The sequence below is a fragment of the Halictus rubicundus genome, chromosome 1 (assembly GCF_050948215.1).
Source record: "Halictus rubicundus isolate RS-2024b chromosome 1, iyHalRubi1_principal, whole genome shotgun sequence".
Taxonomy (NCBI): Eukaryota; Metazoa; Arthropoda; class Insecta; order Hymenoptera; family Halictidae; genus Halictus; species Halictus rubicundus.
The window spans coordinates 26,145,033-26,159,510 of NC_135149.1; the positions used below are offsets into that span (position 1 = coordinate 26,145,033).

The following is a 14,478-nucleotide window of genomic DNA, read 5'->3' on the forward strand; positions in this document are numbered from 1 at the left end:
TCGCGGGCCCCCGGGGCCCGTTGGGACTTGCTGTGTTTCGTAAGACGGGAGATCCTGGAGTTGTCTTTTAATGGATTTATTGTGTGTGGTTCTGGGTATCGATGGTTTAGTTTTTATTGTGGTTTGGGCCCCGGGGCCCGTTGGGCCTGCAGTGTTTCGCAAGATGGGCGATTCTGGAGTTGTTTAATGGATTTGTTCAGGATTCGTTGAGTGTGGTTCTCGGCGGCAGTAATTTGTTTTTTCTTCTTTTTTGTGGAGGTTTGGGCCCGTTACACCGGGCATCAGAAGGTGCAGTGTCGTTTTCACGCGTGCGTTACCCTTTTCCTGTGCGGTTTCTTGCCCATTCGCGTCGATCATCGTGGTTTTTGTCGAGCCGTAAACGAGGATCGATATTTCTGGAGGATTCCGACAAGTTTGTGGTGTGCTCGCAGCGTGCTGGTTGCATGGCTTTCTTCGTGGTGGTGTTAGGTTTCTTTCAAATTGCCCTCAAGGATAATCAGTCCGGTTTTATGTGACTTTTTGGCGAAGGATACTTCTTGCGGTTGGGCTCTCCGAGGTTTTCTGTGTAAACGAGACTTTTTGCGTCACAGTATATCTTTTGTGTGATCGACGCGGTGTCGGTACAGTATTTTTGTCTCGCGGCGAGCGAGTGAGCTCGATTGAAATGGAAAAGGAAGCTGGGTCCATTTTTCATGAGTTTTTCGAAGGGAACGTGCTCGATCGGGTCTCTTTTGACCGATGCGAGCCGTGATCGAGTGGTTTCCTTCTGTAGAGTGTGTTTCGAATGTGCAGCACCGGGTTTGTGCAATATTTTCTGTATCGACTCGGGAAGCTTGTTACGTTTGTTTGATCGTGGTAAAGGACTTTCGGAGCCACTCGCGTTGATTTTGCTCAAGAAACTTTCTTTGTGCCGCTCGAAACACGACCGACCTTTTTCCTGCGGTATTTTTTCGGGCGACACCCCGCGGCAAATAAAATACACGGGCACCGTTGTCAAAATAAAAAGTGTCTGCCCGGTTTTAACCTCTTTTTGAAGGGTTGATTTTCCCGTGGCACTGTCCACCTTCGAACGTGCACGGACCCGCACGTGTGTTGAAAACACTTTGGATTTCGTTTTGCAATGTTTTTGTCTCTCGGTCACCTTGCCCTTCAATTTAATCAGAATATTTTTAACTGGAGCGCGATAACCAATAGAATGTGCTGTGCGGTAAAATATCCGATGAATTCTACGCCTTTTAAACATTTTTATCGGATAACAATAAAACGCTCTCCTTCCGTTACATTCTTTTAAGTCGTTTCCTATTGTTTTTCTGAAATTTTGTAGTGGCATTAGTCTCGAGTAAATTTAAGTGGAAAATTTGTAGAAATTAATATTTCGAAAATAGCAGAACGATTCTATGTTTTGACTGCTCGGTGATTTAATTTGTTAGTTGTTCTGCAATATTAAAATGGGGTTGTTTCATAGATATTATATCAAATTAAAATCGAATGACTGTATGCTTCCAGTGCCCTCTGCTTTGAATAATTAAATTTCTTGTAGTATTCTGCTAATATTAATATAATACTTAAATATAAAATCACTAAACCATTTTTGGGGACATACAAATGTGCCTAAAATATTTTCTACAGTTCTACAAATACATTATCCAGGACATTAATTAAATAAAAATGGAAATCTGAAATCCTGATTTATTTCCAGAAAATAAAATGGAGGTAATGCAACTCGTGAACGTGTAAAACGCAATTGTTCATACTCGTGTGCAGTTTCTCTCGCAGCCTTTCATCGACAGTCGCCTCGTCCAGGTTTTGTAAATAAACCACGTCACTGTGTTTCCTTATTTTACTGAGAAACTGGCGTGTACATCGATGTTCCCGAAGTGCAAACGTGGGCGTTCTAGCACTCGCGTATCTTAAACCCGTTTCGGATTCTTCTGTATCGCGAATGAGAATCATCAACGCTCTGCAGAATCAGCCTAGAACCTAAAACCTCGAAATAAAATCCATAAATAATTCTCACGCTCACAAAACGCGTCGGGAACTGAAATAATTTCATCCGAATACTTTAATCTCGGCCGTTCAATCAAATCCGATTTATCTTATCTACTCAACTGGTCACGCCTGCAAAATCTATTTAATTTTCTTCGCATCGCTTCTCGCTCGTGATAGCAATTTTCGAAAATATTTTATTGTTACTAGGAATTTCTGCAAGGAAAATCTGTTATCATACTAGGAATATTTAATATTGATTTTAGTGAAACGATTTCCAATTTTCTACTGGATTCAGATTACCACTGTTTTTTTTTAATATTAAATTAATTGAAAACGCAGTGACGAAGCATTGGCGAATGCGGCTTTCGCGAATTTCTCCGGAGCAATCATGGCCGCGCAAGGTCCGGCGAAAAGGTTGGAATTGTTTTGGATCTGTTGCGATCGTAAAAGACGATTGATCTTCCTCTTCGCAGAGCGCCGCAGAGACACGTTGCTTTCTCCAGTATTTACCCCGAGCAAATATTAGCAGAATGTAAACTTGTCCACGGTTTCATACATGTCGGGACGGACGCGATTGGATTTATTTCGGGCCGGTACACGGTGTGTGTACCTTACGACAAAACATATTAATACAGGTTGTGTCCGGGGCGCAGTACAACTCGCTGACTCGTTGATTCAAACGATTGCTCAATTTCTGTTTTTGCGCTGCCGCTCGAAATTGCAATTGGTGTGCAAACATTCGCCGCGGTGTTTACCGTTTTGGATGCGATAAATTTTGCAATCGGGACTGTTACAAATCACCTTGAACGACTTGCACGCGATACGTAAATTCGTCGACAAAGGGAAACTAGGTGCGCGATCATTTCGAAAGGATTTACTGCTCCGATCGTTGCGAATTACTCGACGCGATTTACCGATCCTGTGCTTTTCGCAAACCTCTGTTTTCCGCGAAAAAATTCCGTTGAAAATTTGTCCCTTATTTTTTAAATAATTCTACAAAATTATGTCCACTAAATTTGTTTCTTCGTGGAGGAAATACTGTAGGAAATTATACTGAATTATATTAAATTAAATAATGACGTATTAAAATGTTCTTCGCTTGTCAAATAATACCAAGCCTATGAATATAATGTTTTAATGTGTTTAAGTTTACCAGAAAACAATAATGAATATTGTGAGATTTCATTCCTGCACAGGACTTCTTACATAGAACAATTTAGATATAGAAAATAATTAAGAAATTTAGAATTAGAATAGAAAAATTTGTCCCTTAATTCTTAAATAATTCTACAAAATTATGTCGTTACGATTCCATTAAATTTCGTTCTTCGCGAAGAAAATACCGTAGGAAATTATACTGAATTATATTAAAATTATATTAAATTAAATAATGACGTATTAAAATGTTCTTCGCTTGTCAAATAACACCAAGCCTACAAATATAATGTTTTAATATATTTAAGCTTACCAGAAGAGAATAAATAATATTGTGAGATTTCATTTCTGCACAGGACTTTTTACACAGAACAAATGATAGAAAATTAATTGCTTTCACAATTCGTCGTCCTTAATTTTCTGCTTTAGTGTTTCTCTTTAAAAATCACTAGCAGCGTAAAACATAATATTGCAACGTAACGAAACGATTCCAGAGAACAATAAAGAAAATACAATGCCTTATCTAGAAGATAAGATGTGCGATTCTGTTTTTAACCTAAACGGAATGCATTATGCAAACTCGTCACTGCAAAGAAACATTTGACTCGGTATATTTACAGTTCGGCGCACGAGAAAAGTTGAAGACACTGAAAGTTACTTATTTTTAATAGTTTGGACCAAATTGAGTGCTTAAAAATGCGAGTACTCGTTCAAATCTTTTCATAAAATAAAGGAACAATTATTTCCGAAGCCATACACCAAGAAAATGGAGAAAAAATCGCATTAAGAGATAAATGGATCTCTATTGAAAATTCTGATCAGGAAAGGTAAAATGAGACATCCGAATGGAATTTTTTTCCGACGAGAACCGTGGCTTTTTTTATTCAGAACCGTGGCTTTTTTTTTATTCAGAACCGTGGCTTTTTTTATTCAGAACCGTGGCTGAATTCTCAGTTGCGCTGTCGCGGGATTTTGATTGAAAAATGCAGGAGGCTGCGCAAACATTCGGCAGTCTATCCGCAGCGTTTCGTTTTCATCAATGAAAACTGCATAATATCGGTTCTCGGCGATCTCATCGGTGCCGGCCGCGAGAGTTTCGGTTTCGCCTCGATGCATTTTCACGCTGCGCCCGTGAAGCATGCTTCTCTCGCCCGGAACGCTATTATTCACGGTCCACTTCAAGGTAGAAATCTTCTTCTTGGAAACGGCTGAAGCCGCGAGATGACAGGGGGAAAAAGGAACGACGGGTGCTGTTAGCTCGCTACGAAACCGTGCACAATGCGATGGAATCGGTCAGCTTTCGCGGACAATAACAACTGCACTCTTCCTCGTCCCTATTCTTGTCCCGATTGAAAAATTCTGTAACGGAAACGACCACGCTCCTCCAGAGAAAGAGAGAGAGAGAGAGAAAAAACAAAATTCAGATATTCTTCGAGAAGAAAACTGGTCGATTTTTCGAGACGTGTACCTACTTTACCCAACCCTTCGTTCTATTCTAATATCGTGTGCATCGATGCACCGGTGCACCTCGAACACAAAAATATTCGCTTGTGAAAATTCCTGGAAATTGTGCAGTGTATAAATTGTCGGAATTCATTTAGGAAATTGTGCGGAATAATACATTTTTATGTCACTGCAAAAATATTCTTGACAGTTATAGATTACACTGAAAATTCAAATTATACAAGATAAAATTATACAAGTAAATATTTTACAGAACAGTATTTTTGGGAGGAAGGTTGGGAGCAGTTAATAATTGATCTATTTAAATATTTATTGTGCCATTTATCATTTAAATTTCTTCTTAATATAGAGCTCCAAGACTACAGAGATTAAATGCAATTTTTAATAGAAATGTGAAAAATTCATCCAACATCCTCCTCATCAGTTCACGTCAAAGTTAAAATTATCTAAATGATTGGTGAGGTTCCACCGAGCTTGTATTTATAGTTTTGACTTGTCTGAAAAATTTGATATTAATTGATAAATGTTACCTTCGGACAGATGGTTTTCCAAATTTGTCTGAGCGATACTTTGCTGAATTCTTCGATATTCTCGAACAGAATGGCGCACGTAGAGTTCGATCTATTTCTGCAGTTTTTGAGAAAATTTTTGGGACAAGCGCTTGGATTTTAGATGGTGCAGGTGGCAGCAGGATGAGCGCAGTAATTAAATTCCGGGCAAGTAGGTATTATCGGAAATCGAATTCTTCCCGAGTCGATTTCTGTCGAGGGTTGCATTCCTGCGACGGAGTCGATTTCTCGCGATTAGCTGCGGATTGTTTTAGAACAGAAATGTGCATCGCGGGCCAATGCAGTTTTCCCAGTGGCCGAAATTGTCGTCTCAGATTGCACGGTCCGATTGAAAGGTACCGGTGCATTCGGTGTACACAACGTTTGTTCGTCGTTATCGTTGGGCGCATCTCTGCATTACGTTTCACCGGAGAGAGATTTTAGTCATCGAGGTCTCTCTCTCTCTCTCTCTCTCTCTGTCTCTCTCGTCGAGTGGTCTCTCGAACAGTGTGTCCGTTAGCCTCCAGTGAAATGATTACAAGAGATTGCACTCCGCGATTGCAGCGGCCGGCCCATTTATTATTGAAACGTTAACTTATTTCAATCCCCGATAACGTAACAGCGAATTAACTTAAGACAGATAAACTTGCAATCAGATGCAGTTTGTCTTCGGAAGCGATGCATTAAGATTTAAATGTCGGGGGCCCCGGGGATGAGAGCAGCAGGTCTTTCTATTTTCCTTTCCCCGTAGAAAGCGCGCATCTCCGTTGCGTCGTTCCTATCCGCGGCACACTTTACCTCCCTATTTTCCCGTCACTAGGCTATCAGACTATGCGAATTTCTGCACAGATCGTTCCACGATAATTTAAATCACAAAATTTACCCTCGCCAACATATTCGTCACATTTTTCCGATTAAAACGAGCCCGAACACGACGCCATTATGAACTCAATTGCTCGTACAATTGACGATTTAGTGGAACCTCCATTATCCGAACTGACGTCTAAACCGATTAATTTTCGATACGATTCATTGTACAAATTGATAAAAATTTCATCAAATTGTTCCATTACCCGAACACTCGCGTTCCACCGATTAGTTCCGATAATCGAGGTTCCACTATATCGTGGATTACACGAGTAAATGGAATTCGAATTGTATCGTGTTTGGTATCGTTTTAACCGGAAAAATGTCACGAATATGTTGGTAAAGGTTTCGTTAAACAATCATTAGAATTTACATGGATAAATAGAAATATTTGTTTGCTCGTCATTCTTCTCCACGTTGAAGAGACAGAGGATCGGAAAATGATGTTGGAACACGATCTAAGCGACATTTCGATTTAGAAGCGTTTACACGTGTCGAGACACGACTGTACGTCCAAGGATTTTGCATCTGATACCGAAAACCACGTTTCCCGACGTCGGAATCGAACATTTTCGGCGCTTTTCGACTCGCGACTGATATTTCGGAATCGAGCGTTCTCATCCGACTCTTTCCAGCGTCGTCGCCGAATTCAACATTCAGAAATACAGTTTTCTACTTTCTGCTGGCTCGACGTTCCACATAGGGAGAGGGAGAGGGAGAAAGAGAGCCCGATATGATATTGTGTCAACAGGGGTCGACCGGTTCGTTGCGTTTGTATGAATTGCACCGCGAGTGCATTCACCGGTGCAATTCTTTCTCCCCCACGGTTGTTTCAGCGTTGTCGTCGTCGTTGTATCTCCGCGCCGTGAATCCCGTCCCGCCTCTCCGAGCCCCTCTCTCCTCTCCGAGGTCCCTCTCCCTTGATTTGTTCGGCGAGAATTTCGCTACGAACCGTGTAGTACCCGTAACCTACTCGATTCTCTCGGCGGCACGTAGTTATTTCAATGGGGCACAAGTGGATGCACGAACGGAAGCGAGTTAATAGCACCGGCTCGACATTTTTTTATTTAATATTCCCTCGCCTGTAACGATATCCGCTGCGGAACACACGGAAGAGAGAGAGAGAGAGAGAGAGAGAGAGAGAGAGAGAGACCGGAGACTTTTCTCATGAATTTGAAATTCACTCGCGCCCGATTCCTTGGCTCTACACCGACCGCGGCCTATCAACATTACTTTGCCTGCTCGAGCAATAAACGTCTCCGCGCTCTCTGCTGTCTTCTTCAGCAAGTTTCCTTGCAATAAATAAGCATGTGTTCGCGCCAGTTCCTGTTCTCATTGATTAGTGAAAATTATATCAGAACTGAAATTATTAAGAGCTTGGTTTTATTACGAGGGTGACCCCAAAAATGTGATCCCCCAGAAATGTTATCCCCCAAAAATGTGATCCCCCAAAAATGTGATCCCCTAAAAATGTGATCCCTCAAAAATGTAACCCCCCGAAAAATGTGATCCCCCAAAAATGTGATCCCCCAAAAATGTGATCCCTCAAAAATGTGACCCCCCTAAAAATGTGATCCCCCAAAAATGTGATCCCTCAAAAATGTAACCCCCCGAAAAATGTGATCCCCCAAAAATGTGATCCCCCAAAAATGTGATCCCTCAAAAATGTGACCCCCCAAAAACGTGATCCCCTAAAAATGTGATCCCCCAAAAATATGGTCCCCCAAAAATTTGATCTCCCAAAAATGTGACTCCCCAAAAATGTGACCCGTCAAAAATATGACCCCCCAAAAATGTGACCTCCTTCCTTAAAATGGGCGGTTCCTGAGGTCATTTGAAGCAACTTTTTCCTTTATAATAACGTTCTGCGCAGCTTCGTTAATAACTGCTTAACAAAGAAATTTTTCGCAAAGGAAAAAGTTACTTCGAATGACCTCAGAAATCATTTCAAGGAAGTAGAACATTTTTGGGACACCCTGTATAAATATCGAAAGTAACGCATTTATTGAGATCTCTGATGAGTTTAATTGTAGGCTGCATATAAATGAAACTGACTACTGAATATATTTCTACCGAGGTGGTTTTATTAATATTTTTAACAATCGCAGAATCAGAGGTCTGAAATGGGGCATTCTTCTAATCCAATTTCAATAAATCGATACGTAGTGCGCGTATGAATGATTCAATCTACTGAATACATTTTCCGGACGTGCTTTTATGACTATTTTTTATAATAATGGAACCAGGACTTCGAAACGGGACATTCTTTTAAACCAATTCCAATAAATCGACCTACAGTCTCTGCATGAATGATTCAATCTGACGAATAAATTCCTGCAGAAGTGCTCTCGTTAATACTTTAGATAACAGTAAAACCAGCACTCTGAAAAGTGGTTTTCCCCTAATCCGAATTTAATTAATTGATATGTAGTCTGTGTACGAATGACTCAATCTACTGGATACATTTCTACAGACGTGCTTCCATTAATATTTTAGATAACAGTAAAACCAGCACTCTGAAAAGTGGTTTTCGCCTAATCTGAATTTAATTAATTGATATGCAATCTGTGTACGAATGGTTTAATTGACTGAATAAATTTTGACAGACGCGTTTGTATTAATATTTTTTAATCGTTCTTTTAGTCATTCAACCAGGACTTCAAAATGGGTCATTCTTCTAATCCCTTCTCAGTAAATCAATATGTAGTCTGTGTACGAATGACTGAATCTACTGGATACATTTCCAGTAGACAATTATAGATTACAGTGAAAATTCAAATTATACAACATACAATAATACAAGTAAATATTTTACTAGACAGTACTTCTGTGAGGAAGGTTGAGAGCAGTTAATAATTGGTCTATTTAAATATTTATTGTGCCATTTATCATTTAAATTCCTTTTTAATATAGAGCTCCAAGACTACAGAGATTATATGGAATTTTTAATAAAAATGTGAAAAAGTCTTCTCAATAAATCAATCTGCAGTCTGTGTACGAACGACTCGATCTACTGTATACACTTTAAATAACAGTGAAACCAGGACATTCATAAAATACATAATTTTAATAAAACCGGTAAAATATAATTATAACAAAATAATTCGACATTTCATGAAAGTTTTTCGAAAATATTGACCTGCAAGGATGCAAAGTAGGAGTAGTAGGTATATTTCGTACAGAAACTTTGATTTCGACTTCTCCAAAATTCACTGCCGAGAACTTCAACAGCTCCAGCAACAAATCTTTCGATTTTCGTAGTAACAACTTCCTCTTCTGTCGGAGGAAAAATAGAAGAGACTGTTCGACCAATCCGAACGAAGCTCTCCGACGTTATTTTGCAAGACACTGGATACGGCACGTTCCAGAAACAAGTTTCTAAGAAAGTTTCTAAGCTGAACATTTCATATTCTTTTTAAGAAAGTTGCGACCGTAATTTTCGATGTTCGAGCTTCAAGCGTGCGCCATTTTGCGAAGTCTTATTTCGCGTGACTGATTACGACGCCGGGGATAGTGGTTTTGCGAACGGACTAAGAATCTTTTTGAAAAGAGTCACAATTCACCTAGCAAACAAGTTGGTTTTCAAAAAGTTGATGTTTGATTCTGTAGCTATACTTTTGCGTACAGATTCCGGACAAAATGGCGCGATTATTGATTTCAATTACTTCTGGATATGCAGGCGATACATTCTTGTATTACAATTAGCGTAGATGTGATTACTCTCCTATAGTAATTGATTCCATGCGTCTATACGATTTGCACGTTCACAGAGAAGGATATGGGGTTTCAGCCAGTGTCGCTATAGTTTGGTCTAGCTCTGGGTCGATCGGAATTGCATCGTGGCTGTTTGAATGGGTTACAAGTGTATCGGGTGAACGGAAGCGAATCAGCGATTAGGGAGTTCGGATAATTGAGGAGGTTACTCCATTATCTACCCAATTATCCGAACTGCTCGAGCTTCTGTAACCAAAAAGCTTCTCTGTCCGACGGGAAACAACTTCGAGAACCATTAGAGAAAGAAAATTTCCGGAAAAGTGCATGGGTTTCCAACAAATTCTATTATTCAGGCCACCGTTGCCGATTAGAATGGCCGCTGCAATTTTCCTGCAAGTGGTAAACGAGATTAACACTGATTGGTCACTGAAATGACTTGCTCCTAATTTTTTCTTTTAGAAATAATGGAATTATAAATATATTTTCATGAAAACACTGATTGGTCACTGAAATGACTTGCTCCTAATTTTTTCTATTAGAAATAATGGAATTATAAATATATTTTCATGAAAACGCTGAATAGTCACTAAAATGACTAGCTCCTAATTTTTTCTTTTAGAAATAATGGAATTATAAATATATTTTCATGAAAACACTGATTAGTCACTGAAATGACTTGCTCCTAATTTTTTCTTTTAGAAATAATGGAATTATAAATATATTTTCATGAAAACGCTGATTAGTCACTGAAATGACTAGCTCCTAATTTTTTCTTTTAGAAATAATGGAATTATAAATATATTTTCATGAAAACACTGATTAGTCACTGAAATGACTTGCTCCTAATTTTTTTCTTTTAGAAATAAGGGAATTATAAATATATTTTCATGAAAAAAATTTATAATAAACTTCTCCACCGAAGTAGATATTTAAACAAAACTGGTGCGAAATCTAAACGAATGCAATTTTGTTGTTATTATAAGGCACTGTATGCCAGTTGCATTTACTGCTTGGTAGTTCTAGTGTTAATAAAACTGGTACTTTAACAGCTAATTGTGGACGACAATTTTGTAGTTATCACTAGACTGCGGATTACATGCGTTCATGACACTAATGGGCAGGTGTAATTTGAAACAGTGAACTCATTAGAAGAAATTAAAAATACTATTATACTATTTTCGACCTAGTAAATATATTAGGAAAGAAAATCAAATTCTATTTCACTCCAGTTTGTTGCAATTGGAATAGAATATTTTTGTAATTTAAAACAGTGAACACATTAGAAGACATTAAAAATACTATTACATTATTTTCGACCTACTAAATATATCAAGAAAGAAAATCAAATTCTATTTCACTCCAGTTTGTTGCAATTGGAATAGAATATTTTTGTAATTTGAAACAGTGAACACATTAGAAGAAATTAAAAACACTATTACATTATTTTCGACCTACTAAATATATCAAGAAAGAAAATCAAATTCTATTTCACTCCAGTTTGTTGCAATTGGAATAGAATATTTTTGTAATTTAAAACAGTGAACACATTAGAAGACATTAAAAATACTATTACATTATTTTCGACCTACTAAATATATCAAGAAAGAAAATCAAATTCTATTTCACTCCAGTTTGTTGCAATTGGAATAGAATATTTTTGTAATTTGAAACAGTGAACACATTAGAAGAAATTAAAAACACTATTACATTATTTTCGACCTACTAAATATACTAAGAAAGAAAATAAATTACTATTTCACTCCAGTTTGTTGCAATTGAAACAGAATATTTTATTTTTCATGAAGATCCGCAGTGTGGTTATCACAGTGGATCAAAGCTTATTTTGTAGAAGAGACTTCAGGGAATACAATCATATTTTTGTGAAAACTTTTTAACAAGAATTTTGCAAGATTGACAAAAGAATATTTCGCATATAATTTCTACTGGAAAATTTCAATTTAAAAAAATATGTACAACAAGGTTGACGTTTCCGACTAGAATAAAAATATTTTTATAATAGACGAAACCTTTCAAATGTGAGTCAAAAAAGTTCATCTCGATTGGACAAATAGTTCCCTCGCAGAAAATCCAGAAAAGCCAGTCTTCGCTGGACTGTTTCCACAAAATGGCGAGATTTACGGGTCTGCATTCGGCGAATAAATTCGAGCCGAGCAAAATGATGAATTAAACCTCCCCCAATCTCGCGCGCACTACGTCGTGCTCAATTTTGAGGGAAATCCCGGCGGTGGAGGATCGGGGGGAACAGTAATTATCGATCAAAACGGCCCTTCGACGTTCGAGAGAAAATAATCGCGCGAAACGTCAGAGCGTGCTGGAGGAACGGGACGGAACTGAAGACGAAATAAAAGTGGGAATAACATAAGAAGAATATAAAGAAAAGGGTGGAGGTGGTGTGCGCGTGTATCGATCCCGGGTGTCGCGTCGGGAAGAGCAGATGGAGTGTGACGGTTGCACAGAAAGCGCAGGCAGCGGAGAATAAAAATTGGACGAGATGAAAGTGCAACGTCGAGCGGCGCGGTGCAGCGCGGTGCAGCGCGGGGTTGTATCGAAGGAAATTAGAAAACACGTGCGAGAGAAACCGTGGTGCGGTGTCCGGGATCGTTCTTCTTTGTTTTGCTGAGCAAGTCGACCGAGTTTCAGGGCTCCTGGGCATCGTAAATGTGACTCCGCTGATAAACGTATTACGATTGGTTTCCACCGCCCATCTCTCTCTCTCTCTCTCTTTTTTCCAGCCCGGTTCTTTTATACTGGTAGTGCTTCTTTGTCCCGCGGATTACGGGAAAAGGGCGCCCGTAAATTGCGTTCGCTTCATTTCACGATTCCGGGAGATAATTAGCGCGGGTCGTGGACGTAGCCGAGCGAAAAGTTTCGCCTGCATCTTGGTCCGATGCGTTTCCCGTTGTGCTGCAGCCGCCCCTCGGCCACAAAGGAGCCAGAACTTCGTGCCGGAAAATTGAATTTAAAAAAGGAGAACTGAGCCGCCGACCCTCCCTCTCTCTCTCTCTCTCTCTCTCTCTCTCTCTCTCTCTCTCTCTCTCTCTCTCTCTCTCTCTCTCCCTCTCTCTCTCTTTCGCTTTTCTCTGTAATTGGAAAAAAAAAATGCGAAACGTCGAATCGACGGCTGATTGCTGCTTCATCGATGACACGAGGATTACCCGGTGAAAAGAGGCTGCTCGAAAATTATTCCAATGGAACGGAACCGGCCTGGAATGTTTTTAAGGACGACGGCGATTCAACTCGATTCATTTGTTCGGCCGCTTTCGCGTTCGGAAGTTTTTAATTAAATTCGCGACTCCGGGATGTTCGGTTGTTTAGCGTCGTTCCGAGGACCGACTGTAAAAGGCACTACGGGCGCCGTTAAACGCGAATTTTTTTATTTTTTTTTTTTTTTTTTGTATTGTTCGCGTGAACACGGCGGGACTTTATGGTGAAGGCTTTATGGGGGTATGAAGATTTGCATCCCGAGAAATGGGAGATAGAATGTTTCTTTCTTGAATGCTTTCAGCATTGTTTCTTTTGAGTCTTTTGATGTCTTTAGTCTTCGGGGCGACTCCTTTTTGCAATGAACTCGTTAAATTTGATCCGAAATTTAAAATTTAATCATTTTATGCACGTCGTTTGAACAGGGCGAACAATAAAAGATGTATAGAGTATTCGATACTGATTAAAGTCAGGTATTCTTAAAGACTATTATATACTAGAGTATTCTTCGTGAATATGATTTACTCTTGTCTTGAATATTATTTCTAAATGTAGTAGAATTTTATGCTTATTAGACAATCTTCATGTGAAATAGTATCCACATAAAAATTTCTGTCTTTGTTGATTCTAGTATTATATTCTCTTAAACTTTTTAGTGTTTTAGTCTAATAATTTTGCACACCACGTTCGAGAGGACATAAACAATAAAGAATACAATTTAGACTGTTAAATGTGGATTTTTAATAAATTCAGTTTTAAATATTCTTAAATGTAGCAGAATTTAATAGGAGCTAGATAATCATTCTTTAACAATTCTATTCTTACATTTCCTCAATATTTTCACAGTTTTAGAATGTGAGTGCTCCCTTTCATACTAAATTCATAAAGTCCACGGTTCAATAATTTTGCACCCATTGTCCCAAACAAGCCAAGCAATAAAAGACGCAATTTAGACTATTAAAAATGTATTTCGATTAAAGTCTTAAATGTTATTTTGAAATATGTAGAATTTCACAGCAGTCACATAAGAAAATTATGTAATTTGTTTTTTCGATGATTTGTTGACAAGATCACGCGCATCTCGACAGATTTGGTTGCACAGCTTTCTCTGTTCCGACGATATTGCTCCCGAGTGCATGACTACTGTTCATAGCAATTCAAAACCGGGTTTATGGCGCGGAACGTGTAATTTGGACCTGCGTGTACCGCCGGCATGCGTTAACGAAACAAACGTGCGCCGTGTTCATTTAATTGAGATATCGAACGGAACTATTACGCTTTGATTATTTCTATTGTGGTCGGCGAGACGTTTTGTTTGTTGATTTTGTCCGCGGGGAAAGTGGGACGCGGAAGGCTTTCTAATGGATGTACTTCATCGACGTATGAATATTCAGGCGCTGGGAATATCACTATCGCGAATTAATATCGTCGGGCGAGAGCTGTTAAATAAACCGTGATGAGTTGTCTCGGTCTCGTCCCAAGAACCTCCTCGAATCACTGATTTCAAATCTTAATATTC

At 39.0% G+C, this 14,478-nt stretch overlaps 1 protein-coding gene across 1 annotated transcript in view; it reads left to right on the forward strand.

Annotated features, from left to right (window-relative positions):
• The window catches only part of Liprin-gamma (liprin protein kazrin), a 199,392-nt gene that overhangs the window by 71,828 nt on the left and 113,086 nt on the right, over positions 1–14,478 (forward strand).